The 5,448-nt window shown below is 36.6% G+C and overlaps 1 long non-coding RNA gene across 3 annotated transcripts in view; it reads left to right on the top strand.

Annotated features, from left to right (window-relative positions):
* Positions 1 to 327: 327 nt before the first annotated feature.
* LOC110029368 overlaps positions 328 to 5,448 on the top strand; it is a 32,344-nt gene continuing 27,223 nt past the window's right edge. For 2 of the 3 annotated variants that reach the window (XR_002294531.1, XR_002294530.1), the window contains exons 1-2: positions 328 to 543; positions 627 to 726. This is a non-coding gene — a long non-coding RNA (uncharacterized LOC110029368). Of the gene's footprint in view, positions 544 to 626; positions 727 to 1,752; positions 1,782 to 5,448 lie in introns of all 3 variants that reach the window. The other variant, XR_002294532.1, reaches the window with a different exon arrangement.

Here is a 5,448-nt window from a genome sequence, read left to right as displayed (position 1 = left end):
ACGCATCTCTGCGTACATAATAGGGTACATGGGAGTTATACGGAGATTACAAGGGGGTTATAATCTGTTGTACCTCCCGTGTAACTCCCGTGTAACCTCCTGTGTAAATCCCGTGTAACCCCGCTATAACAATTATACATGCTTGTAACTCCTATGTAACTCTCGTGTACACGCTTGTAACTCCCATGTAACTCCCGTGTACACTATTATGTACGCAGAAATGCGTACCCTGACGTAGCAAATTTTTTCTCCCCCAATGTGGCCAGCCCAGCTCTTTAAATAGTTTATACATCAACCATCCAATTTTTAATATTTAGAGAACCTAAAGATGGGAATCCAATTTTGCCCAAAACCACTGCATTGGTGATCGAACCCTCGCGATTCCTTTGCGTTTAGAGATCACTGTGGAAAGTAGGGCAACGATGGGGCCGCCGTTCACATAACCGAAATACATTTTTCTCCTCCATCCGCTCCGTCATCTGTCTCCTTCATCCGCTCCTTCCGCTCCTTCCGCTCTGCTCCTACCCGAAACCATTGAGGAAGGTAAGCCTGGTCGCGCCATTATAATTTGCCATTTAGGTTTATGATTTTGGCCGTATCAAACTTGTGAAATTTTGTTCCTGCAGATGAACTAGATGTTGAATGGGAAATTCAGTTTTTACCATTCATGCGGCTATTACAGATCAGCTTTTTTTTCAATGTTGCTGAAACGATGCTGGCGTGCAGGTTTCTGATAATGACATGTTTCTTTGTTCTTTAATCTGCTTAATTAACTATTGGGGTGGTTAGAATTGGCTTGCTGCCGTCTCAAGTCTTTTGTTTTATATGAGTATAGTATTTGATCGGACTGTTAGGCAAGGTTCACTTATAGTCTATTAAAACTTCTGCAACTAATTCCTTGAAGACATATCTTGCTCATTAAACCTGCCTTCCTACAATGTTTTGTTCATTTACTTGTGTTTTAAGTAAGTGTTAAAATAGTCCCCGATTGTGTATGTAGTGTTGTTTTAGTCCCAGAGTTTATATAAGTGTCAAAATAATCTCCCGACTATTTTAAACTTGAGCTCTAATAGTCTTCCATTGAGACTATTTCAATTACAATTTAAAGACTTTGGGAGCTATTTTGACACATTTATAAACTTTGGGAGTAAAAAGGCTCCCTGAACATAGTAAGGGATAATTTTGGCACTTTACTCGTGTTTTTCAACTTCAAAGTTTTGGTTGATTTGCTTAGATACCTTGTTTTCTGTTTCTGGATTTAGAAAATTCTTCTATGAATGATTTAATTGATTCTTGAATACATTTATCTAGAATAAAAGTCAGTGTGAGAGTAAGAAGTTGCTATTATTATTTTAATCTTCAAACAAATAAATGTTCCCTCTGCCAATTAATATAGGAAAAAGAAATTTGCTTGGTACACTGTTGAATTCCTGTGCAGAAAATGAATAAGAAAACTTTTTTTTTTTGGGAATTTTATAGACATACCACACAATTCTTTTCTATTTGCATATATGACACTCAAAGTTTAATATTTACACTTATAACACCTTAGTGTCATAAACCTATGCTTGAAAAGGTGTATTTTAATTTTTTTTTAAAAACATAGTTATGTTGATATTTTTGATGTGATGTTAATGATTTGAATGGTATGTTTGTAAATATGAATGTTGACGTGCCAGATATGTAAATATGTAAGGTTTGTGCGGTATGTATGAAAATGCCCCTAAAATTTTTTATTCTTTCCTGTTGTAGGATTGTTGTAGTCTTTCTCTGTATCAGAGGTAAGTCATTTAACATTGTTATTATCCCTTCTTTTAGTTGCCTTTGACTCGTTAGCTGGGAGTTATGATTTTGTTTAACTCCAAAGGATTGTATGCAGTCTTGAAATTGTGCATCTTTCTATATTTTTTACTTGCATAAATTTACAAATGTGTTTGGCTAATCCTGGGGTTATGAATTTATAATTCAACTATCATCTTATATTTCCCTGTCCTGCTTTTCTTCCAGTAAGATTAGTAGTTTAAGAAATTGTAGCCAAATCTTCTTTTTTTTATGTATTTTGTTTATCAATTCAATTTTTAGTCTTGAAAGGAAAGAGTTGATTGAAGGTCAACTAGAAATAGGAAGACAACAGAGTTGTGGATGGGAAGGGGATTGGCAGAGAGGTGATAGATAAGATGAAACAAATTTATGACACAGATTGGAGAGAAGGGGCTTTTCTATGATGGTGAAAAGTCTTTGTTCACGGTTGGCTCACTCCCTTAAATTAACAAGAGTTCACTGTCATACTTGAAGATACGCCTTCAATGAGGTAAATTTGCCGTCAATAAATTTTCATCATCTGACAAGAATCTCGATGCATGAAATGAATCTTGAGGCAATCTTTTGTGCAAGAAATATTCAAACTTCAATTAAGAGACATCTAGAGCTACTATTTCAGCAAAAATTATAGTCAAAATAACCAGTTCAATTGGATAGACCCAATGATAATGAATTAGTCTAATCAGAGTCAAATCAAGCTTAGATCAAGTCATTAAACCACCCTTGAGAGTTTTTCGGACATATTTAAAAGATCAAACGAATATTAAATTTAGCAAGCCTATAGTCGAATCAAGCGACTCAACAAGACAAATCCAATAAGCCTAAGATTGCTCAATTCAAACATCTTTAAGACACTCAAACACTATCAGATCGAAGAAAGCTCTCCGGACCATCCTATCAAAATAATTTATATTGCTGTAATAATTTCATCCAAAATACTATAAATAGAGTCACGGAGGAGAGCTTGAGGCTTTGAGAAAGAGATGAAGTACAGCGTCACTTCTGCCACCGCCAATTGCCGCTGACCACCTCTTTAAAGCCGTGAAACACAAGTGAATATCGGCGCATTTTATGAGAAAAATAAAGCATTTTCAATATATTAAACGACGGGTTTGTTAATTGGCCAAAAACCCCAGTTATTTCTTTGATTATAGTTTCGATAGTCCTTATCTGAATTTTCTCCCAGCTGGTATGATTTGAATCCCAAGTACCGCATGAAAATAACTTTTATATTTAAAATTTAAAATCAAAGAGAACCAAAATAAAACAAAGTTTTGGTAAGGTCTCAGAAATTTCTTAGCTTTGTTTATTGGAGCTTAGTGTCTTTAAACTGGAAACTCATCCAATAAATTAAGCTTATTTACAAGTTCAAATCAACTTCTAAAATCATTCAAATCAAGAATGGGGGATGAGTGGTTCGTTATTTCCCAGAGAAAGTCGCAGCTTAAAAGACTGCTAAATGGATAATGACCACACGCCTCCAAAGAGAGCTGAGGCTCTAATAGCCAGTTAGAATAAGGTGACCCATAGTAAACGACAAGCCAACAAATATATTAATGCTTCTTAATGCTGATTTAAACTTTATTAATTAGATAGATAGATATAGATAAGTTGATAGATTAAAAAAAAATCAATATTGCTAACAATAACAAAAATAATTCTGAATATTCTAATTTCCTATAATAGACATCAATGAATAATTTCATCGTGCCAATAAATATATTAATTTAAATTTCATTACAAGTGGATGCATATGCACGTTAGAACTAATAATAATTGAACCACTTCGATGCATGTCAGAAGGTTCAAGTCAGTATCATAGCATTGCACAAAAACTTAGTACACACTCAGTTAATGAAAGAGAAGTGGGAGGAGACATTTTGACTTCTTATGCGGAAGATCCTGTAAAAGGAAAAAATCCCCGGGGCTGAGCTTAATTGAAATAATCCACTATAAATGATAAGTGCACATATCTAATTTTCTTTTGAATTAATGAAGATGCACTACATGAATAATGCTCTTTTCCGACGACCACATGTCGTAGGTTATCTAAAGAAATACCTTCGCTTTTGATATTTCTGACGGTTTATCGACTGTTTTAAGGTCGTAGCTGTTGACCTCATTTTTAGTGAGGGTTAGTTTCCTCTTAGGATTTAGGGTTTAGCCTTAAGAATCTTCCTTCGACTATCTTAGACCATTAGAAATGGAACTCACCTCATTTTAGAAATCCAAACTGCTTCTATACTCTTTTGAAGTTTCGCATGCGGTTCTTGACCTCTAGCATGTAAAAGGTTGAAACTAACATGAGGGAACTCAAAAGTAGTTCCCATAAGATCATTAAGCCCTAGAGTTGCCTCTTGCACAATTTGCACTTCCGCGCGCACAAACTTCGCAATTCGGAGAGTCGACACGTTCGATCACTACAATTCACATTGCTTGCGCCGTTATTTGTCAAGAACTTGAATAAATTTCTGAGACGATCGATTGCGGGTCAAAATTTTAATAAAATTGAATTTGACACATTTTTGATCCGATTGTCGACGAAGTTGTCCGGACAACTCCGAATGACAAAACGGACTGTGTTGGTGCGTCCGGAATGTCAATTTTATCTAAAAGGGACACCCATTTTGCTAGGGCGCCGCACATGAATCAATTGCACGAAATTTGATATTTTTTTATATAAATTAAAAAAAATCCTTATTTTTAATCCCTATATCCCTAAACCTAAACTCACGCACGCAAGACCCCCTCTCCCGTTCGCGAGTCTCGCCTCCTTCCTTTCGTTCGCGAAGCTTCGGCCGAGGTCCCCCTTCCCCGTGCTCCAATCTCTAGAAAAAACTTCCACCTACTCCCTCTGTCGAGCTCCGGCTTTCCCCTCCCACGCCTCTGCAATTCTTGTCGCTTCCTTCGCTCGTCTCTTTCGCGTCGACTCACCCCAGGTAGGTTTGGGTAGGTTCTTCCCCTCCCTTCTGGCTATAAAAACCCCATTTGGGGAGTTCCTTAGGGCGGGCCGAATTTTTGCAAGGGGGAGGTGCTGCTGGATTTCCATTTGAATCGCTTTGGTTGCCTCGAATCGTTGCCGGTTTGCTCTTCACTTTGGTAGAAATTTTTGTTCATGCTTAGGGAATGGTTAAATGGTTGGTAGTTTCATGTGATACTTGAAAATCTTTTTGTTCTTTTGCTTGGCCAAGAAAATCCATATGTTGGTGCTTAGAGTATGATTGTTTCATGTGATATTTAGGGGCTCTTTCTTGTGCCTTCTTGGTTGGCCGAAAATGTATTCTTGGGGGTTGTTGACCTCATTTTTGGTTGAGGTCTAGAAAACTTCTTTAGTAGCCTAGGTCTAGCCATAGAACTTTCCTATTGACTAGTCTTAGAAAATTAGAAAAGGTACCCCACCATTAGAAATTCAAAACTCTTCTTTTTACTCAACTTGAAATTCCACATAATGATCTTAACCTCTAGCATTTAGTAGATAAGATCATTATAAGAGAATTCAAGAAGAGTCCCTATAGGATTACTTAGCTTTAGGATTGACCCTGGTGTTGACTTGGAACTAGGGTACACCATATCTTCACAATATATTAATCCATGGTTCATTTAGAATGGATATCTATCCAATGCTAT

This window comes from Phalaenopsis equestris, unplaced genomic scaffold (genome assembly GCF_001263595.1).
Source record: "Phalaenopsis equestris unplaced genomic scaffold, ASM126359v1 Scaffold000567, whole genome shotgun sequence".
NCBI classification, from domain to species: domain Eukaryota; kingdom Viridiplantae; phylum Streptophyta; class Magnoliopsida; order Asparagales; family Orchidaceae; genus Phalaenopsis; species Phalaenopsis equestris.
This window is presented reverse-complemented; position numbering and strand designations above follow the sequence as displayed.